Source organism: Mustelus asterias, chromosome 5, assembly GCF_964213995.1.
Source record: "Mustelus asterias chromosome 5, sMusAst1.hap1.1, whole genome shotgun sequence".
Taxonomy (NCBI): domain Eukaryota; kingdom Metazoa; phylum Chordata; class Chondrichthyes; order Carcharhiniformes; family Triakidae; genus Mustelus; species Mustelus asterias.
This window is the reverse complement of record NC_135805.1, coordinates 80,707,144-80,730,853: the sequence shown is the minus strand read 5'-3', so window position 1 is coordinate 80,730,853 and position 23,710 is coordinate 80,707,144. Positions and strand designations below refer to the sequence as shown.

Genomic DNA, 23,710 nt, shown 5'->3' with positions numbered 1-23,710 from the left:
AATGTGCTCCAGAGTTGAGTTATAATCATTGTTTGAGACCTGATAAGGTGAACTAGCAAAAGACACGTTTTAGACACTTTTACAGTATTGGACTGCAGCTCTTCTGGTGTTGGCTCCACTCCCAAATGTAAAAACTGACAGTAAATCAATGACCTGTAAACTCACAGGAATGTGTTCTCTGAACATGTTATTGATTTATAGCTATTGGGTTAATTAAAGTGAGTGAAGAGAGCTGGGGCTGGGTTTTTATGATGAGGTGGAGGTGGGAATGAAGTTGGGCAAACCCAGAATCTTCTGCTGCTGCTGGCCATGTGTAGCTTCCTTGGCATAGTCTAGATTCTCATCCATTTTCCAGGAGACCAGGGCACTTCTGGGAGCAGCCATAAGTCCACCAGCAGCAGATGAGAAGCTGATTGAGCTAATTAAGAGGGTAGAGGGTACATTAAAGCCCCTCCCCCATGCTGATTGAAGATCTTCAGTTGGCAGGCAGGTCCCCACCGTGGGCAAGACATGGCCAGAGATAGGAGACAGTCTATAGCTGGGGGAAGACGAGTGGGTGTGAAGATAAATGCTCTGGATTGCTTTTAACACAACATTCCCTCTTTCTACTCAGTACTTACAGTCCCTAGCAAGCTGAAACCTTTGAAACTTTGAAATTGACAAATCAAATATTTTCAATGCAGTAGAGTGGCTTTCAAAGATTTCAGCTTGCTAAGGAGGCTCAGAGACTTCCAGTCAGGTGAAATTCTTCCTCTCAAATGGTCGTGAGTATGTGAAATTCTCTTCCCAGAAAGTAGTGGAGACCAGCTCATTGGATTTATTCAAGATTTTTGGTAGACAAAGGGAGTCAAGGGTTATGGGGGACAGGAAGGTGGAGTTGAGGGCTCAACCTGATCCACCATGACTCTACAGCCAGATCAGCCACGATCTTATTGAATGACAGAGCAGGCTCATAGGACTGAATGGTCTATGTTCCTATGTATCCTGCTTTATTGGATTTATTTAGAGAGAATTTGGAACTCAGCACACCCATGTTCCATAACTTGTGGCATGGACTTTAAAACTGGGACAGTAATGCACAGAGATTCCTTTGTAGCAATGTAAAAATCATGCACAGAGATTTCTTTGTTGAAAAGTAAAACTCATGTAAAATCTAAAGTAATGGGAAATGTTTGCAGATCAAGGAAAGAGAGAAATCTGGGAATAAGATTAAACGACATAAAACAATTCTGGAATGCACAAAGGATTTTTGTTTGCATGTGCCCTTCAGTGGGAGTTGATTCAGGTGAGGTCCTACGTAAAATATTTTCTCTTTCAGATACTGATTGATCTGTTGTGCATTTCTTGCATTTTGCAGTTTTTGATTCAGATTTCCAATGTTTACAGTATTCCTTCTTCAAAATGTTACAGGAATTTTACAGACTCTGGAATCATTTCAGGAAGGTTAAATTGTTAAAAAATAATAAAACCAGTGATCACATTCCCAGAGGACACATTCTTTAGTTCAGCCAATCAATCATTAACTTGGTCCCTCATCAGCATCCTGCCCATAACTTGACACAACGTTCTGTCGTTGCAATTGTTTCCGTCAAGTATACAAAGGGAAGAGAGACGGGGAGAAAAAAATAGATGGAATGGAGTACCAGATTGGCACAGTCTGAGGAAATATAAAATTAAATGACTGCAAACAGTAGTTATTCCGGTTTCCTCCGGCAGTCCAAAGATGTGCAGATTAGGTGCATTGGCCATGCTAAATTCTCCCTTAGTATGCCTGAACAGGTAGCGACTAGGGGATTTTCACAGTAACTTCATTGCAGTGTTAATGTAAGCCTACTTGTGACACTAATAATAAATAAATTGTTGCTTTGTTGTTTCCACACAGGACTTTAATTGAAATAAAACTTGGGGAGATGTAGGACCCTATTTTACCATTTTGATTCTAAGTGCTGGGAGTATTTCAGATCCGACTTTTAGACCCGTTCTCAGGCGCGCCCATACACACTCTGCCTGCAAAAATATCAGCAACTCCGAATTGCACTACAGAAGCCTATGGGCAGGGCTTAATGTGCCTGAAACCCTGCAGCTCCGATCGGCGCCTCCAACTGCGCATGCGCAGAAAAAAAATGATAGAATGCGGCTCCCCTGCCACATCCCGCCCGGGTCGGATAATGCCTCCCCCTGGCCCCCACAGACATTGCCCCACCTCCCCAACATTACTGAACCCCTTATCCCCCCACTTCCTCCGCCACCCAGACTGATTGCAGGCCCCCTCTTCCCCCTCTCTGATCACAGGCAGAGTGGTAGTGGACCCGCCTTCCCCCTTACTGATCACAGGCAGAGTGGCAGCGGACCCTCCCTTCCCCCTCACTGTCACAGGCAGAGTGGTAGTGGTCCCACCTTACCCCTCACTGATCACAGGCAGATTGGCAGTGGACCGACCCCCCCCCCCCCCGGAGTGCCCAGACTTTTGTGGAGCATGTCTGTTTCGCGCTGATTCTGGACGGGCGAATGCAGTGGTAAAGCTGGAAGTGCCGGTAAGGTTGGACGTGCAGCCCATTAAGTCAATTTAAGTGCATGCAAATGCATTTAAATGGCCGTCGCACCCGTTTTGGGCGTAGTCCCGATCGCGGCATTTTCCGGCCTTGGTAAAGGGGGAATCGGTGCGGAGGCGGGCACACATCGCGCTACTCGCCTCACGCCCGATTTTACCAAGTTTTCATGCCCGGAAACGGGCACAACTTGATGGTAAAATCGGGCCCGTAGTGTCGACTTGCTTTCTGTTATTTTACACAATCGCACAACGTCAAAATCTTGTGTTGTGAGCTTTTGACATTTGTTGATGTGATTTAACAGAGCTTCAAAAAAACAAAAGCAGAAAATGCTGGAAAAACTCAGCAGGTCTGGCAGCAGCTGCAGAGAGAGAAGCAAAGTTAATGTCTCAAGTCCAATATGACTCTTCTGCGGAACAACTTGGAAGAAGTGTGGATAGATTTTAGAAGAATCACATATCGTTAACAATATATCCCACTTTAACTGCACATAAACTGAGCAGTTATTAAGAAAGCATTTCTACGTTACTTGCTTTTCAGAATTGCAACTCCTTTATTTCCATGCTGATTTGATTTGATTTATTATTGTCACATGTATTAACATACAGTGAAAAGTATTGTTTCTTGCGTGCTATACAGACAAAACATACCGTTCATAGAGAAGGAAACGAGAGTGCAGAATGTAGTGTTATAGCTAGGGTAGTACCAAGTAAATAGTACTTGGTAGTACCAAGCTGGTAGTACCAAGCAAGATATAGTGGGATTCTGATCTGTTTTGGGTTACTCGTGGGTTTAGGAGTCCACCTATATCAGTCTGACCTCACTGTTTATTTAATAAACATTCCAGTTAAGTGTAAGTCCTTGCACCCTTTCCAATCACAATATTCAATGTGTATCAAATGGAAAATCAGAAAAAAATACCTCTTTTAATTTCCGTTTGAATAATAGACATGTAGGGGATGGATTTTATGGAGCCCTCAAGACCGAGAAATATGGTTTGAGGGAGTGATTTAATTAGGTAAGCTACAGAATCTCGATTTCTTGATCGTGGTTTGAGACACAGAGATAGAGTCAGTGGCATGTTTGCAGTATGTCGAACCTCATGCTGGCCTGTGACGGGTTCATACCTTTAAATACATTAGCATCATTAGCATAAAACATTTTAGAATTACATCCAACTTCAAAATAGAGTCAGCAGCACCCAAAATTCTTATGGTAGCACTGATTCTCTGAATCTTGATTCATTTTAATGCAGCTCTTCCCAGTAGAGCAAGATCATTAACATTCCCCATTGAGTGATTTTAACACACTAAACATAAAGGAAATAAAACTCCCTTAATTTACTAATGCAACTAACGAGTTACAAAAGCCACTTCCTCCTCCTCATTGAAAACTGAATGATGTAATCCTGCCTTTTAAATCAGTTGCGCCCTTTGCTGGCATCTTTCAAAGATCTATTCCATACATCTATTCCGTTGAATTCAGACTTATGCATGCACTGTTTACAAAGTTTTCATTGCAATTTTCTTTTTCATGCTATGGGGAAAGAATGGGGTAGTGAGACTAGCTGATTGCTGTCACAGAGAGACACCACAGATATAATGGGCCAAATGGCCTCCTTCAGTGCTGTAACCATCCTATGATTTTCTTTCTTTGATTTAAATATGTTAATATACTGTGGATATATTTTACATTTTCGCTCTGTGATTTTAATACTATTAATTATGTGTTGTGGTTGTGCAAAAGCTATTAGTTACTACAATTATTGTAACTTTCATATCTTTCTTTATTATTTGCAAAATGAATGATGTTTGCCTTTTCAAACAGATGTTGGATCACATCTGTTTTGTGTGCATTTAATTCTCGGAATGCCAAACCACTTCAGTGCACATTAGAAGTCATCCACATCAGAATGTCTAATGACATTTTATGACTTAAATGTGCTAATAACCAGATGAAAACAACACATACTGAAAGTCAGGACATGGCCACCCACAAAGCACTTTGCACAATATATCCTTTAGATCTGCAACTGTGAATAGGTTAAAATCAAGTAATCTTTCACCTCTGGAAATTACATTTTTCCATCAAATTAATTTACACCCTTGATTTATTTCCTTTTTAATTGTAAATGAAAATTGAGAACATCTTCACTGAATGGGGTTAGGTTAGGGTTTGTCAGTGAAAATTTCAATTTTGTGAAATTTAAAGGATCTCCTGAATCTAAATTAAAATCAGAAAATCATGGAAAATGCAACAAAAGTGGCTAGATGAACATTACTTACCCTTCAACCGAATTTTGTACATTTAAAATAATATTTCTAAATCTTACATGACTGTTGTTGGTGATACTGTTATCTACATCCAATCAATTTGAGAGGGAGCTGTGACTCTGGCCTTATGTCATAGAAATGGGTGAAAAAGTGTGAACATATTTTGGGATTGAAGATACCCATTGCAGTTTTATTTATATAGTCATGAGGATGCAAGCATGTTGCAAAACATTTGGTTTCTATGACAAGAAATCCAACAATTCTTAAATGGAAATCTCATTGAGGTAGAGGTTTTTGAGTTGATCAAATACTGCTAAGAATGCTTGTCAACTCGCAATTAACCGTGCATGCCTTAGAACTAATGTCTTCTTTAAAGGCCTGCGATTCCCTCTCCTTGACTCTAAAATCTCCACTCGTATATACACACAAGTCCATTGTTCATCTCTTGAGCATAATGAATACTCCCACAATTGAATCATTTAAAACTTGGGGCTGTGCCTTATGCATGAATTCTAAAATGAAAACCATGTGCATCAAATTCCAGAATGAAGGAATAAAAACAGAAAATGCTCGAAATACTCAGCTGGTCTGGCAGCATCTGTGAAGAGGAAAACAGATTTAAAGTTTCAGGTTGATCCATTGAAAGGTTACAGTGTCCATATAAAAACTCTCAACTTCAGTGAAGTAATCTCCCTTTAGAAGAATGTATTACTTATACAGCATTCATTGGAGCCATTCACAATAATCTATGGATCTCGTGCATTCTATGAATCCACTTCCCAGAAGACAATTTCTTCCAGAGTTACATTTCATAACCTCCAACAGTGAAGCTATGTTCTTCGATGATTCTTTCCTACTATTGTGTTAAATGTCTCTTGCCTGAGCAAATGCTGGGCCAAGAGTCCTGGTGCTGGTGCCTGAGCTGCACCTTTAAGGAATCCTGCTGCCAATGACTTCGAACATCGTCTGCAACATTGCCCTTTGCACTTCTTCAACTAGAGATGATGGCCATCCTTCATTTTTCTAGTGCTTCTACACAATCAGAAACAAACTCTCTGGACAATACGATCAATTTATCACCAAAATGTGTGCCATGTGTCAGTGATTTTATTGTATTTTCCCATGATGTTTGCTGTTAGTGTGGCATATTTTTTATAATTTTATAATTTAGCCTATAACTCCTTCACAAAGTGGATTCATCGCTTGCACTGGATCCATAGATTATTGTGAGTGGCTCCAAAGATTGCTGTATAACTAATACATTCTTCGAGGATCTGGATATAGTATCACCAGGGCGACAGCATACAGCCTCATCTAAACCTTCTTCAGCATAGCCTTGTTGCTGGACTTCACTTTATACTGATCTGTGGAGCAGCAGACATGAGATAATCTGTATAATAAGAGTAACAACATTCTCTGCATCTAAACTCTCAGCATGTAGAAGCATGCTGGAATCTTGGCATTTATTGCTAAAGGAATAAAGTAGTGAAGTGTGATTGCTACTGTACAAACCATTAGTGAGATTGCAATTAGAATATTGTGTACAGTTTTGGTCCCCTTACTTGATAAGGGGTGTAGGTACATTGGAGGTTCAGAGGAAGTTCACCAGATTAATTCCAGAGAGGAGGGGTTTGTCTTACGAAGAGAGATTGGGCAGTTAGGCTTATACTCCCTGGAGTTTAGAAGAATGAGAGGAGATCTAACTGAGGTGTATGAGAGGAGAAGCAGGATCGACAAAGTAGACATGGAGAGGATGCTTCCGCTTGTCGGGCAATCTAGAACAAGAGGTCATAGTTTTAGGATAAGGGGTGGTAGATTTAAAACAGAGATGAGGAGAAATTACTTCTCTCAAAGGGTAGTGAGTCTGTGGAATTCACTACCCCAGAGTGTGTTGGATGCCGGGACATTGATTAAATTTAAGGAAGAAGTGGACGGATGTTTAATTAGTAAGAGTTTGACGGGCTATGGTGAAAGCGCAGGAAAGTGGAGTTGGGGCTGAGTTGAGACCAGCCATGATCGTATTGAATGGCGGAGCAGACTCGAGGGGCTGAATTGCCTACTCCTGCTCCTAGTTCTTCTGATTCTTATGATATATTGGACACGTTGGTTTTCAAAACAGCAGTTTGAATTTTTATAAGAAGTATTCCTACTAAGTTTAGGACCTAATCTATTGGGGGGTGCTATTGCAGATGTCCCTGGAGTTGCCATGTGGTCCATGGTAGATGACAACTCCTGCATGACTGCAGTGCTGCTTATTGATTCTTTTACACTCCCAATCAGACATGAGGTAATTTGATAGGATTAAAATGCCTTCAATGGATGATTGCAAAGCTCCTTATAAATATAACTAAAGCGCTGTGAAATCTGAATCTTTGGGCACAGCAGCTGGAGAGGGAAGCAGGTTGGCCCTCAAGCACCAAGGCTGCATTTCTCCATTGCCACCAGGATATGCTCCCTTTGCAGCATACTCTGACTTATCCAGTCGTATCTCCCAAAGCTCTCTATCTAAATTCTCCAGCATTTATGTGGAGACCTGTTTGTAACTGTTGTATGAATGGTGCTGATTTTTGTCGTGTTGATTTCATAGAATCATAGAATCCCTGCAGCGCAGAAGGAGGCCATTTGGCCCATCGTGTCTGCACCAACTGTCTGTCAGTGTATCTTAACCAGGTCCTCTTCCCCCACCTTATTCCCCCAACCCCACACATATTACTATGGCTAGTCTCCCTAACCTACACCTCCTGGGACACTAAGGGGCAATTTAGCATAGCCAGTCCACCTAACCTGCACATCTTTGGGAGGAAACCAGAGCACCTGGAGGAAACCCATGCAGACATGGGGAGAACATGCAAACTCCACACAGTCACCCAAGGCCGGAATTGAACTTGGGTCTCAGGCTCTGTGAGGCAGCAATGCTAACCACTGTGCCATCCCTGGTTACTCAGAACCATTGCTTGCGGTAACAGATCTTTCTTTCAGATCTACAACAGAAGAGTGAATGTCTGTAAAATATACCTCCAAACAGTGCTTGCACTTCACTATACTGTTTAAGCTGGTTTTGGGGTTGAATGTTTAGGTGAGCCGGTGAAGAATATATAACAAGGGCAGGGTTATATTAATGGGGCAGGTCAGTGCTCTATGCTCCTTCTATGCTTCCATAACCAATCAAATCTAATGTAGCTTCTTCATACGTGGTGAAATGATTGGCCATTTCCCTGTTTGTATCTGCCCTCTTGTGTTGAACAATCACTCTGGCCGGCAAGCTTAGCCTTTATATGTTGCACCTTTAAAGAGCACAAACAGTGATGCACAAATGCCCGATTTGCTGTTAATCCTGTGTGTCAGCAAGTGAATATTTATAATGCAGTATTATATGGATTTGTTTTGTGGAGGAGCCCTTTTGAGATTTCAGCACAAGTTTAAATTGTGCATCGTGTAGATAAGGGACATTGACTGGATTGTTCCAGTTGGCCTCCAGGTCAATTGCGTGGAGGCAGAAACCCAGTGGCAAATTGCTGGACTAGCACTTCAGGCAGGCCTAGCGGACCTGCCTGCCTGCCTGGGTGTAGTAGCAGCCTCAGGCCTCTGGCCCACTCCATGCCCCCTTCTTGCCAAGCAACAATAGTGGCCTGGCTTCAAAAATACTTTTTTAATTTTAGAATTTAAGAATTGGGAGAGAGGCAGCTGCATTCTGAAATGCCCTTTGCTTTACTGACCTTTCAGTCCAGTTTGCTGCTGCTTGCAAGCTGGAAGCCTCTTTGAGATCCAGCCTGTTGACCTGAATTGGACAGCGAGCGTGTACTCTGGCCATGGTGGGGCCAGTCACAGATGTTTTCCACACAGCACGGGGTTCTGACCTACATTTGAGCCTGAACACGGGGTTCAGGAGCACGAAGGGAATATTCTGCCCATTGTTTAGAATAAGCAACCCTGCTCCCATCGCAAAACCTCACATTATGAGTGCATAGAATATAGAGTTGAGCACAAGGATCAGCAAACCCAAATTGAAAGGGAAGAAGAACTCCAGACAAACATTCTTTGAGTTCTTCTTCCCTTACTTCAGTAAGGTGGCAGATTTTCAAGGAATGTTTGTCTGGAGTTCTGCATGACAACGTTCCGATAAGACAGGGAGGTGTTGGTAGGTTACGGGACCCGTGGTGCACGAAAGCTGCGCTGAACTTAGTGAAAAAGAAAAGGAAAGCGCACAAAAGGTTCAGAGAGCTAGTCGATGATAGGGATCTAGATGAGTATATGGCTTGTAGGAAGGGACTTAAGAAAGAAATTAGGAGAGCCAGAAGGGGTCACGAGAAGGCCTTGGCAGGTAAGGTTAAGGAGAACCCTAAGGCGTTCTATAAATATGTGAAGAGTAAAAGGATGAGATGTGAAGGAATAGGACCTATAAAAGGTGAAGGTGAGAAAGTCTGTACAGAACCGGAAGATATAGCAGAGGTGCTTAATGAATATTTTAGCTCGGTATTCACAGTGGAAAAAGACCTGAGTGGTTGTACTACAGGATTGAGGTGGACTGAAAAGATTGAGTATGTGGACATTAAGAAAGAGGATGTGTTGGAAATTTTGAATAGCATCAAGATAGATGATGGGGCGGCACGGTAGCACAGTGGTTAGCACTGCTGCTTCACAGCTCCAGGGTCCCGGGTTCGATTCCCGGCTCGGGTCATTGTCTGTGTGGAGTTTGCACATTCTCCTCGTGTCTGCGTGGGTTTCCTCCGGGTGCTCCGGTTTCCTCCCACAGTCCAAAGATGTGCGGGTTAGGTTGATTGGCCAGGTTAAAAAAATTGCCCCTTAGAGTCCTGGGATGCGTAGGTTAGAGGGATTAGTGAGTAAAATATGTGGGGGTAGGGCCTGGGTGGGATTGTGGTCGGTGCAGACTCGATGGGCCGAATGGCCTCCTTCTGCACTGTAGGGTTTCTATGATTCTATGATTCTATAAGTCGCCGGGACCGGATGGGATGTACCCCAGGTTACTGTGGGAGGCGAGGGAAGAGATTGCAGAGCCTCTGGCGATGATCTTTACATCGTTGATGGAGACGGGAGAGGTTCCAGAGGATTGGAGGATTGCGGATGTGATTCCTATATTCAAGAAAGGGAATAGGGATAGCCCAGGAAATTACCGACCAGTGAGTCTAACCTCAGTGGTTGGTAAGGTGATGGAGAAGATCCTGAGGGACAGGATTTATGAACATTTAGAGAAGTTTAGTATGCTCAAAAGTAGTCAGCACGGCTTTGTCAAAGGCAAATCGTGCCTTACGAGCCTGGTGGAGTTCTTTGAAAATGTGACTCAACACATTGACGAAGGAAAAGCGGTAGATGTGGTTTACATGGACTTCAGCAAGGCGTTCGATAAGGTCCCCCATGCAAGACTTCTCGAGAAAGTGAGAGGGCATGGGATCCAAGGGGCTGTTGCCTTGTGGATTGAGAAGTGGCTTGCCTGCAGAAGGCAGAGAATGGTTGTAGACGGGTCTTTTTCTGAATGGAGGTCGGTCACCAGTGGAGTGCCCCAGGGATCTGTTCTGGGACCCTTGCTGTTTGTCATTTTCATAAATGACCTGGATGAGAAAGTGGAGGGATGGGTTGGTAAGTTTGCCGACGACACGAAGGTTGGTGGTGTTGTGGATAGGTTGGAGGGATGTCAGAAGCTGCAGCGTGACATAGATAGGATGCAAGACTGGGCAGAGAAGTGGCAGATGGACTTCAACCTGGATAAATGTGTACTGGTCCATTTTGGCAGGTCAAATGGGATGAAGGAGTATAATATCAAGGGTAAGACTCTTAGCAGTGTAGAGGATCAGAAGGACCTTGGGGTCGGGGTCCATAGGACTCTTAAATCGGCCTCGCAGGGAGAGGAGGTGGTTAAGAAGGCGTATGGTGTGCTGGCCTTCATCAATCGAGGGATTGAGTTGAGGAGTCGGGAGATAATGATGCAGCTTTATAAGACCCTCGTCAGACCCCACTTGGAGTATTGTGCTCAGTTCTGGTCGCCTCATTACTGGAGGAATGTGGAAATGATTGAAAGGGTGCAGAGAAGATTTACAAGGATGTTGCCTGGATTGGTTGGCATGCCTTATGAGGATAGGCTGAGGGAGCTTGGTCTTTTCTCCTTGGAGAGACGAAGGATGAGAGGTGACCTGATAGAGGTGTACAAGATGTTGAGAGGTATAGATCGGGTGGATTCTCGGAGGCTTTTTCCCGGGGCTGAAATGGCTGCTATGAGAGGACACAGGTTTAAGGTGCTGGGGAGTAGGTACAGAGGAGATGTCAGGGGTAAGTTTTTCACTCAGAGGGTGGTGGGTGAGTGGAATCGGCTGCCGTCAGTGGTGGTGGAGACAAACTCGATAGGGTCTTTTAAGAGACTTCTGGATGAGTACATGGGACTTAATAGGATTGAGGGTTATAGGTAAGCCTATATATAAGCCTAGGTAGGTAGGGACATGACCGGCGCAACTTGTGGGCCAAAGGGCCTGTTTGTGCTGTATTTTTTCTATGTTCTATGTTCTAAGAATGCTGACATTCTGAATGTTGCAGTTATATAGAACGTTGGTTCGGCCACATTTGGAATACTGCATCCAGTTCTGGCCGCCACACTACCAGAAGGACGTGGAGGCTTTGGAGAGAGTGCAGAGGAGGTTTACCAGGATGTGGCCTGGTATGGAGGGTATTAGCTATGAGGAGAGATTGAGTGTGGCCTGGTATGGAGGGTATTAGCTATGAGGAGAGATTGAGTAAACTAGGGTTGTTCTCCCTGGAAAGACGGAGGTTGAGGGGCGACCTAATAGAAGTTTATAAAATTATGAAGGGCATAGATAGGGTGAACAGTTGGAAGCTTTTTCCCAGGTCAGAAATGACAAACACAAGGGGTCACAAGTTCAAGGTAAGGGGGGCAAGGTTCAATACAGATATGCGGGGGGCATATTTTCCACAGAGGGTGGTGGGGGCCTGGAAAGCACTACCAAGCAAGGTGGTTGAGGCAGACATGCTAGGAGCATTTAAGACTTATCTAGATAGCCACATGAACAGACTGGGAATAGTGGGATACAAACGGATGGTCTAGTTAGGAACACATGATCGGTGCAGGCTTGGAGGGCCAAAGGGCCTGTTCCTGTGCTGTATTGTTCTTTGTTCTTTATTTGTTCTTTGACAAACATTCGCACAACAAGATGATTAACATTGAGCTGTACGTTAATAAATTATAAACTAAATGGTGAAAGAATAACTTTTCATTCTTGTTCTACTGCTATTTCTCCATAAATGTCATTAAGGAAGCATATTCAAATTGAAAATTTTAACTGGATCATTTTTTAACTTTAAGTTGCTTTTGTTTAATCCATTTCCGTGGTTCAGTTTGCTGTAATTGCCTGAAATTTCTCCTATTGTACAATGCAAGAGATGTGTGGGTTGTGCAATGATATGAAACAATACTCACAATATCTTGTTCCATTAACCTGTGCATTGACAACATTAACAGTAAACTTAATTTCCATCCGTTTAATGAACTCTTCTTTGCACTGTTAATTCCAAAACATGCAATTCAGATCATCAGTCTGTGAGTGATCAGTGGAAGCAATGGCCCTCCGCTGCCATCAGCAACATGAAAGCTGGTCGGTCCTCCGTGGGTAGGAGCCTCAGTAAGATGAATGAATTGGAGATCAGCCAAAGCAGCTAAGCTACAGAGCCTCCAACAACACTCTATTGCAAGAGTGTGGACAAAGTCACAGAAAAGGGTGAGATCACCACCATCTTCAACATAATTTGCAGTGACGCAAGACTGAAGATAAATGTTGACACTAGAGCAAAGTGTAACATATTATCCAACTGATTGTTACGAGAACTAGATCCAACACCCAGGCAGATCGCTTGGCTTATGGCGGACAAACCATCCACACCAAAGGTGTGGCTACCCTCCATTGTACACAGGACAATTTCAAGTTTCATATAGTTGACCAGAATGCAAGGCCACTACTAGGTCTTCAGGACATCATTATATTGGGGCTCATTCAACTTGGTCCAGAAGTGCTCTACAACTCCAAACCCCAGAGATGGCAGCATATAAAGATGTCTGCAACTGTGACATCATTGCTAAATTGCTGAAATTGGGTAGGGGGGTGGGGAGGGGGTATCGGGGCGGCGGTCGACTGGGAGTTGGCGGGGATCAACTGGACTGGGATTACCAGGGTAGTGATCATCCAAGGGAGATGTCTGGGGGTGCGGGGGAGGCGGGGAGAATATCCAAGGGGTGGAGGGACGATAGCTGGGGGGTTAGCGAGATTGACAGATCTGTACACAGAACACTGAGAGATCAAGACATGTGCACAATAGCTTCCTTTGCAGTCAGCAGCCGACTTTCCAGTGAGGATAAACTCAGTCCATTCCCCCTACTGGCATGAATCACACTTTGCCTCTTTTTTGGCACCAAGTGCTGTATGATTGCATCAGAGAGTTCACCGAAAAACATGGGTGCGATTCTCTCCCGTTTTCACACTGTTCGGTACTAAGAATTGTTTTGGTAAGATCACCCCCATAGTCTTATTGTATTCCAGGTGGTTTGAAGCCAACTACCTACCCAACATGACGAGTACCAGTCATCAGCAAGCTCAAGAGATACTTTGTCGGACGCAACATCCCACAAAGATGCATGACAGACAATGCTTGCCCATTCGTTTCCATGGAATTTCAGAACTTTGCGCACAAATGGAACTTTGAGCATATCACGAATAGCCCCCGATATCCACAACAAAAAGTTCCCCCTATATTCATAGTCAAACAGTTTTATGGACAGTTCACTCAGCCAATCATCTTCTAGAGAGATGTGCACAGGATCACACAGACTACTAAGCTGCACTGCACAGGTGCGATATCTACCACAACAGGACCTGTCCTTGTTGACACAGTGAATCTTTTCCAGGCATCCCAAGACTACGATTCCTACTGCTAAGGCTCTGCTGCAGCTCAAAGTTGAAACTAATGTACATGATGCCCTCATGCAATGCAGATTGAGAAACAAAACGTACTACGATTGAGATGCCCACAGACATGGTCCTCTAACACCTGGACAAGTGGTTAGGATGCAGACTGCATGTGGCATGACTAGTTGGCGGTGGTACATTGACGTGCCCTGCAATCAAACTGTTGCGTGGTAGCCTCAGAGGGTGCCCACTTTGGATACAACTGCTGTCACCTTTTATAGTTATTGGAACCAGCATCAACGAATGACACACTCAGCACTTGAATAATTGGGACTGTGGCACAGGCCCACGACACCAGTGGACACGCAGACTACTCCAGAGGCCAACGCAGCAAGCTCTGCACCCACAGAACATTCTGGGTTACCCACACCAAGGACACCAGCCAGAGAAAGACTACAACACCATCAACCAGCATACCCACATGCTCAGGGTGTCTGAGCAAACTGAACACAAGGTTCCAGGACTTTAGGACTCCAGGCTGGACAGACTAGATGCAGGAAAGATGTTTTCCCAGGTTGAGGAATCTAGAACCAGAGACACAGTCTCAGGATACAGGGTAGACCATTTAGGACTGAGATGAGGAAATATTTCTTCACTCAAAAGGTAATGAATCTTTAAGGTAATCATTACAAGATAATTAATTCTCTACCTGTGGAGGCCAAATCACTGAATATATTTAAGAAAGTAATAGGGATAGATTTTTTTTAGATTTTAATAGCATCAATGGGTATGGGGAGAAGGTGGAAATATGGCATTGAAATAAAGTATCAGCCATGATTATATCGAATAGCGGGTCCAAAGGCCTACTCCTGCGCCTATTTTCAATGTTTCTATTACCACTTAGCCGAAAACTGGCCTTCAATTTTAAGCTTTCTATTACAAAAATGGTCAGGAGGAGACATAATGGGCTATGATCCAGCTGCAATAGCTTAATCCATGCTCGCTGCATATGTAAATAGTTATGCATTGTTATCTTGTTTAACTTGCATGTTACACAATGGTCTGTACATAGTTTGCTAATGCGCATGCCGTTACCTCTCATGCCACTGAGTGTTTCAACTAAACAGGAAGATGTAGAGCAAGTGGTCATGTGAGAATGTGACAACGCAGCTACAAAAGAGCTCACATGAAGGGAGGGCAGGAGTTATTCCAGGGACTGCTCAGCTACTTTTGTTGAAAGTCCTTGCTGTCAGTAATTCAGGAACCCAACACATTTACAGGAAAAGAGAGGAACTATCAGAGAGAGTGCCCATGGATACCTCAGCAACATTTTGTAAAGACTGATTATACTCCAGGATTGTTAGTATCCTGGGCATAGTTTGCCTAATTTGGACTCAGGTTTGGGGTTATAATACGGTTTTCTAATGTTTTAGAATAAAACAGTCTTTGTAGCTACTTTATTGAAATTGTTTAATGTGCGCTGAACACATTTCCTACAATCCTGTAACAAAGGTTAGCAATCTTTTGAACTCAGAATTAAAAGGAATCTCAGTAGTCTGGATTCACTTCATAACATGCCTATTGTAGTTAGCTAATCATCTTGTCATCTGTGAATAATATTTATTAGCTTAACTGCAGTTATTTTGAGGCTGAATGTGAACCACCTGGTTGTACTGCTCCTACTCCGACTGTGCGGGGAAACAGGAACTCAATTAAAGCTGAATCCTTTACTTGTAAAACTGGAAGATGTTTACATGGATATAGCTGACCTTGAATATTTCCGAGTCTTTCTTTTCCCTCCCTAGCTGATTCTTTTAATCCGAGGAAGAGATTTGTCATTTTATAATGACATTCAGTTTTGTTTGTTTAGGGTGAATTGGGAAGTTTGTAATGCAACTATTGTTTGCTAAGCATCATTATAATTTGGTATAACTTTTGGACTGCTGGTAGAAGAAATTCAAGGTTGCTCTTTTGCATTCCATTTTATTTTATTTCAGTGTAATCCAATTTATTCCATTCATTGTATTTTTTTCAAAAAGAAAGTACAGTGATTTGAGCTGGAGTTCACTAACTTAGCCATATGCCCCTGGTGTGAACCGATATGGAATATTCTCACTGAAATAATAGTTGAAGGATTTTCAGTCACAATGATGTTGCCAAGGTCAGACATTAACTTTTGAGTGGAAAACTTCTTCAGTCCAATCTATTTAAAAAAAAACATTTAACTATTCATTGTTAAAGTTTAATCAGACACGACTCCATCTCTTTAAAACAGACATTAGGACCTGAACCACGATCCTTCTAAAGTCTCTATGATCTTGGGCTTCTCAAAAAGTGCCAACGATTGCTTCAACAAGGCAGGAAATAAGAACTGATTAAGTTTATCCAGAGGAGAAATAAAAGCACCAGAACCACGCCTATGTATATCAAATCTTCACAATTGCTTCTAGCTTGATGTTCACTTTGCACAGCTCGAATGCCTTTCCTTCCATGGCAAGCTCCATGCTGTTTCCAAGGTCCTTAGATTATCATGGTGCCAGATTAACAAGGTATCATGTGTAACAGGATCTGTCAGTTTCTCCATGCTCATACACTTAATCACCAGTGAAACATCTCTCTGATGGAGTAATTTCCCATTTATAAGGAGCATGAACAACATCTTCTCTCCCTCATCCTTGACCCCTATACACTTCAATATGGGTAACACTGCTACATCTTAGAATAGCCTCAGACTTGTTTATTCTTTCATGGGATATGGGCATTGCTGGCAAAACCAGCATTTACTGCCCATCTCTAATTGCCATTGCCACCTTCTTGAACCAATGCTCTCCATTTGGTGGATGTGTAACCGGAGTGCTGTGTTATTGTGGGAGTTCCAGCTATGTTGGCAAGCATTGAAATAAGGAAAATAAAACAACAGATGAACTATTAATATTGCAAGTAATAATGGTTTCAACATTTCTTCCCAAGGCATCAAAGAGTCTACTCTAAGAAAATCTATATAATTATCTTTATATGAAAATGTTAGGCTATTGGCATAAGTGATTAAACCTTCAAAAAGAAAATATAAATAATGTTTGTTTCTCCTACATAAAAGAGTTTGGGGTGTCTTTTGTTGGTCCATAGAGAGAGGATCTTAGAAACCACTAACAATGTAGACGGCACTAATTCTCGTCTACAAACTAGTTTGTTGGAAATCTTCAAGCTGCTTCAAAAAGTTTGATCTGCAAAAATAAGAGCGAGAAAACAAGAGCATGTGAGAACTATATTTTCAAAGAATATTTTTTAAAAAACAGATTTCCTTGCTACATATTGAATAAGGAGTCTTTTGTAGGCATTGAGCATTGTGATAATGTGCATAGATCAGTTTTGTTTTATTGTAGGAGTCAGTTTGTCACAAGTGTCTAGGTCTGCCAAAGAAAATAAGGGTAGTGTGTCTTTGAAGGAAGCAAATGAAGCATATAGGTATGCTGTTTCACATAGAATTGAGCATTTGTTTGAGGTATGAATGAACTGAGTGTTTCCAATGTATGACCTGTAACATTTTTGCCATGAACTACTGGACGGATTTGAAGCTTCAGGGATGCTATTGATACCAATGTGTTGCTTTGATTTGAAAAACAGATCATGGATTTATTGATGAGTACAAATAAAAGATATTATTGGTACACACAACACGCTGGTAGTAGTGTTGAACTGAAAGAAAAATTTAGTAATGCTGTGTACTTTCCTAAACTAGTAGTAAACCATAACATTAATCCGTTGTTCACAGTCATAAAGATAAAACCATATTACGTGCTCTCTTTTTACTTCCTCCCCTTTCAATTTAATATGTTGTGCTGAGTTTCTTGCCCTGGCTTCAGCCAGCAGTTTTTGAGACTGTGCAGTTTAAAAAAAATATCCATGTCAGGGAGCCAAAGTTTGTATTGGAGTATTGAAAATTTTCAGTGTCATTTCCTGTTTCTGTCCATGAACTCTCTCGTTTCTCGCACAGATTTCAATTTGTCTGGGGCTGTGGGTGTACCTCGATCTCTTCTTGCTCTCTCCATGTCACATTCCTCTTCTAGCTGCTTTGCAGGATGTAGAACTGCTAGGGAGCAGGAGGGAAAGGTTAAAAGATATATTAATTATAGGATCCGGCTGGCCCAAACTGGCCACTCGGTCAGTTATAGATCTTCTTTTGTACAAGGAAAGACTGCTGGTTCATGTTCTAATCCTGTCAGTATCTGCAGCTGTCTGAAGCTGAAGGAAATTGCCCCACCTTCCTCCTCTGACTGAACTGCTTTCCACTGAATGCTTTAACTGGAGTAACGTCTGTGTGCTGCTGAAGTCATCCTGAAGGTGGGCTGCTCCTTGTGGCTGCAACGCACGCCTGCTTTTTAACACAGATGCTCTTGTGCTTAAATAGGAAAGCAGATGCTGTTCACTTCCTGCATGCTTGCAACAAGCTGTCGCTTTGTGTGCTGCTCTGTCCCTACTGTCAATAAGCAGTAATGGGAGAAAACTGGATTTACCACTGAATTTTGGCTTTGGAATCCAGACTGCCCTTGATCAAGAAAATAATCTTGTAACTGTAACTCTGACTGCTCATTTAAGAAACTGTGAGGAGCAGGAATACACTTCAGCCTACTTGATGCATCTGACTTTTTCATCTCGTCAGTGAAGAGGTACCGTTGTTTTACTTCCTCTGATTCCTTGGTTGGTAAAGATTGGGGTAATTTGGAGAATTGTGTGCACGTTGCTACTGTGTCTGACATTTAGGTGTGTTTGCCTTGCGCTCTTGGTATTTGACTTCATTTCCGATTTTTTGATTTCTTCAAGGCACATAATTGTTACTGGATGGTGGAATGGTGGTTCCTAAATATTTTGCTCTATGTTGCTGGGGGCTATTCTTAGTTTATGATACACACTTCTTCCGCGAAAAGGAGTTGCTTTCTGAAGTTCATCAAAGTTAAGCACAAACTCATGGTTATAGTTTGCTTCTGGGCTCACCTTTGTGTTGGAGATGCCAGTTAGACTTTTTCGAGCAGTATAAAGTCCATTTAGCCCTTATGGCTATTGCCAGCATCTCATTCTGGAATAATTTGTTCCTATTTTTGAGCTGTAGTAACTGAAAAGTGCAATGCTAAATTATTAATTTCACTTAGATTTATATTTGCGGTGAGCTGGATTTCTCATTGAAACAGTTCTGCCTATGCTGAAGCCAAATAGGATATCTGTTCTTAATGCAGTGTCCCATCAGATTATTATAGATATAGGATTAAGTCAAAAGAGGCTGCAGTGAAGAAATTGCTTCATAAAGATGGCTAATAACACTCATGTAAACAACAAAATATTAAAAATTATGAAAATACATAAGTACAAATTGACAAAAACTCAATTATGATCCACAAAAAGGAATCAAAATACCATCCATATCATTACTGTGGGCTGGAAATCCTATTATTTTATTTTAAAAATGCTGTGATGGGGAGCAGTCTAGAAATGATAGCAAGACCATAGTTATTTCTAGCCTGTAAGCAACTGCATCTGTTGAAATGCATACTCTTGGAAGAAAATTACAGGAGTGAAAACAAGATAGTGTAGTTTATTGGTGCAGCAACAGGCGCCCCTGTGTAGCGGGATAAGGGGTTACACTTGCAATTGCCTCATAGCAATGAATTTCCAGCTCCACTTCTGAGAGAAGCCATGGTCAGGGGCCAGGTACATCCCAGAGTGGGAAGGGAAATCTAAGAGAATCCCTGTGCCACTCTTGCAAACGTTTAGTGGCTGGCTCAGAAGAATGTTGATTGAGGCATAGAAGCAGGTTATAATTGACTTGTGTCTGAGGAGATCAAGAAAACAGCAATTAACCCCTTAGAATGAAAAAGAAGTATCATGAGATAGAAGACAAACTGGAAGCAGTCTGCAAATTAAATGGCATATAAAACAAACTTTTGATCCAAAAGGCAGAAAATGCTGAAACACTCAGCAGGTTAAGCAGCATCTGGAAAGGCAGGAACAGAGGTCATTGACCTGAAACATTAACTATCATCAAATCTAATGAAGGATCATTTCTCTCTCCACAGATGCTCCTGACCTGCTGCATATTTCCAGCATTTTCTGTTTTTAGTTTCAGATTTCCAACATCTGCAGTATTTTGCTTTTGATCTAGTTTTGCTGCTTTGGATTTGAAAATGCCAGCACGCTTTTCTTTCCTGAAGAGGTAACATAGGCTGGTTACAATCCCATGGATGATGACAGCCCTGTAATATGCCATTCAGATGGCCAATCTATCCAGTGCACATCCTTTTCCCAGAAGTCAGCAATGGGAATTCCAGTTGATTTTTGCCTGCCTAATTCTGCCAGTGACCAGCTAATTCACCAGAAACAGGGATCAACCCTGTGTCCTTCCTGCTTTCTAAGACTCTTTTTACACCAAGGGCCAGGTCCTTACATTTCTGCTTGCAGCAATTGGGCAGTTTTAATAATGAGCGGCTGATCTGCAACGTCAGTTTTATGCCCCAAGCAGGAAGTTGAAAGATTACCCCTTCGTATTTACATTCTAAGCTATCAGAGATGGTATGTTTGTTTATTTAAGAAACCTTTGCTATGAATACCAAGCAGAACATTTTGCTATGCTGTTGACTTCCACATGCTTTATTTTGTTTGACATATTGTAGCAAATATTTGAGAAACTTCTGCTGTTGACAACTAAAAAGAGAATGGTTGTCAAGGCAAGTTATTATTGCCTGTTTCCTCTCTCAACAGAGGAGGACATAAAACAGAGCTTTGAAATAAATACCTCACTTCCCTTATGTGAAACTACAGAATGCCTGTCAAAAGTAAATTATCAAATTAAACTTGAAACCTGCAATACATTTGGTGAATATTATTTCACATGTTCTGTTCATATATATGACTGATAGAGTCTTCAAGTTCATGATAGTAACGACAAGGTATATAGATATCAATAAATGACCGAATAAGTAACATTAATTACTATTTATACCGGTTTTGAAGAAAGGATTTTTTTTGAAAGTATCTTACTGTAAAGCTGATGATGGATAGTTTATTGAACAGTTATGTAGAGAGATATTCTAAAGCAAGTAGTGTTATGCAGTTAACTGCTCAACTATCTTTACTGTTCAATTTGCACATCATGAAAATTTGGATTGCATGAAATTTATTTTTAGGGAGTAATATTTGGGTCCAAATGAAATCAAGTCTGAAGAAACTGTTGTGTTTCCCAATAGCAGAATATAACATTGGCCATGTGGAATTGCTGATTAGTTTAAACATCTGTTCCTGAGCAAGTTGCACTACATAATCAAATTTCATTAAATAGTCCTGGTCCTGTTTTAATAAAGAGGGAGGCACATTGTAATCACACAAAGTATCTCGCTGTAATTGCTCCCAGCAAGGAACAGTCTTGTACCTGCAATTGATTAAGAGCAAAATTATACTTGTCATGGATTGGATAAACGTTCCCATTTACTGGGAACCATCAGCATGCCAGTGTTGCTCAGGGCAATAGATGCAAATATTAAACGCAAGCTAGAAATTACTGGATATCTTCAGTCTCTGAGACCTTTTTGCACTTTTAAACAAGCACCTGCTTTTGTTGTAGCTGTTTATCCATTACTTGCCACGGCAGTGGAAGTCCAAATTCATTGGCCCCCATAGCATGCACAGGGATCATGATGTATGTTTCACCTGCAATCATTGATTGTAATGCAGACAGCATGACCTGGTTTTGTTGCTTGCCATTTCAACGATCCGCCAGCACTTAGCCGTGCTGTTGATTAGCTGGATGCCTGAGAAAGGGAACAACATCATGAGTAATTAGCACCACTTAAGGCTGGCCGACACATTGCTTAAAAATAAAAGCAAAATACCACGGATGCTGGAAATCTGAATAAAAACTGAAAATGCTGGAAATACTCAGCAAGTCAGGCAGCATCTGTGGAGCAAAGAAGAGTTAATGTTTCAAGCCAAATGTGATTCTTCTTCAGAACTGAAGGAGGGTAGAAATTTATTATGCTGTTTAATGCAGCAGAGAGGGGGAGGGGAGGAAGAACAAAAGAGAAAGCCTGGAGTAGGGTAGAGGCCAGGAGAGGCTAAGTAACAAAGATGTCATAGAACAAAATGTAAAGTGAATAATAATAACTGTAGTAAAGAAACAGTGTGTTCAGAGTGAGGGTGAATGGTTGAATAATGAAAACAAAAACATGAAAATCAAAATTAAGATGTGACCGAAAAACAGAATCAATATGGTGGATGGAGTTCATGGTGTGAAATTAATGAACTCAGTGTTGAGGTTATAATCAAAAAATGAGGTGCTTAAAATTACCCTGCACCTCATATAGAAGAGGTGTATTGTGGCAGAAGCAGGGGCTGGGAATCGTAAAGAAAGTGATTCTGACATGGGAAAAGTTAGAGTGGCACAGCACAGGAGAGTGTAGGCTCCAAGGTCCAAGATGCTGCACTGGAACATTAGCAGAAAGGTGGGAAAGAAGGGTGATGTTCTGCATTTGCAAAGAACCAGGAGACACATGCTCTGAAAACAGTGGAACTAGATAGCCGTGTCCTGGATGCCTAGATGCAATGCTTCAAGAAATTCAATACCTCACGTTAGTGGTCAGAGTCAATGAATGCATCTTTAAATACTATCTGCCACCAACTGCATCATTACCATCAGCCACTGCTCAATCAACCAAACCCCCATCACTCACCTACCAACAACTTATATCAGACTCATACCTGGCATTCGTATGTTACACCACACCCTTTTACATCTGGCACCTCTGCCAGCCTCATGCCTACATCTCACAATGGGCACACACAGCCAGCTATTCAATCTCGACACCCATCACCCAAACAGATTCACAGACACACTTTCCTGTCTCTTATAGGACAAGGTGGTACACAAGAACTCACCGGTGAGGGATGAAGTGACAAGATTACATGTACTTGATCCTCACGGAGGAGACAGTGTTGGCCAGTAATGGGACGCTGGATGCCCATAGCTGTGGCTGTAGCCAGTGGAGAGGTTGAACCCTTAAGAGATGATGCCATCCTCATATCTAATCTTCTTCTCACATTCCAAGTTCCCCTCATCCTCCAATCTTTTCTCATCACAAACTGTAGTTGATGTAAACATACATCTCTTGGTTAATCTCCTCCACTGCTCCAACTCCTCACCACAACATTATTCTTGTGCCTTAATTTGGGACACTAAAAAAGTGCAACTTGACCAGGCAGTGGAAGAACACTAAGAGTGATAATGAAATCACACTGTTACTAGATTTCACACTCGCAGCTTGCAGTTCAGATACAGAAACCGCATGTACATTAGAGGATACTTTATAGAACTGGGACTCCCTGTGGTGAGACACTGGGCACCAGGGGCCTGCAGCCAGAGTAGGAACTAAAAATGATAAAGGTGCCAGCTCACACAAGGATGATGTCAGACATAGGTTTGGCTGAAGGGAACTCAGATGAGGACTTTGGGGCTGTCTGCAAAAGAAAGCTGATGAGTATTCACATTGCAAGCATTGAAGTATTGGAAAGCCTATCCAAGAGGCATTGCTTAGTCAGGGAGAATAGAAGAGTTCAACTTGGCACAGGGCTTTGTATTGACCTTGGAGCCACTTCTTAATAGTATCTATCAGCACATGTAGATTCAGCCATGATGCAGTACCAGGCGAATGTTTCAGCTTCTATTGCTGTACAACAAGCAACCACCAGGACTTTGACTTCTGCAGTGGAAGCTCAGATAACCTATGTAAAGTCTGCTTGCTGCCATGCAAGCTCAGGCTGCTACCAACATGACTGTGGAAGACAGTGTGCAATAGGGTATCACAGCAGTCCAGCAATCTGTCCTCCAACAAGTTATTAGGATTGCCACAAGGCTGGCCTGGTAAGTAGTAGTGGCTTTGTGGAGCACAAACTTGTTGTTTCTTGAAGATAGCATTCATGATTTTGT

At 42.1% G+C, this 23,710-nt stretch overlaps 1 protein-coding gene across 2 annotated transcripts in view; it reads left to right on the top strand.

The window, feature by feature from the left end:
* LOC144493630 (protein eva-1 homolog A-like) overlaps positions 1-23,710 on the top strand; it is a 298,521-nt gene that overhangs the window by 242,874 nt on the left and 31,937 nt on the right. Inside the window, exon 1 of one of the 2 annotated variants that reach the window (XM_078212885.1) lies at positions 18,162-18,410. The exons of the other annotated variant lie outside the window; for it this stretch is intronic. The gene's annotated coding sequence lies outside the window, so the exon portion shown is untranslated. Of the gene's footprint in view, positions 1-18,161; positions 18,411-23,710 lie in introns of those variants that run through there. 2 annotated transcript variants of the gene reach the window in all.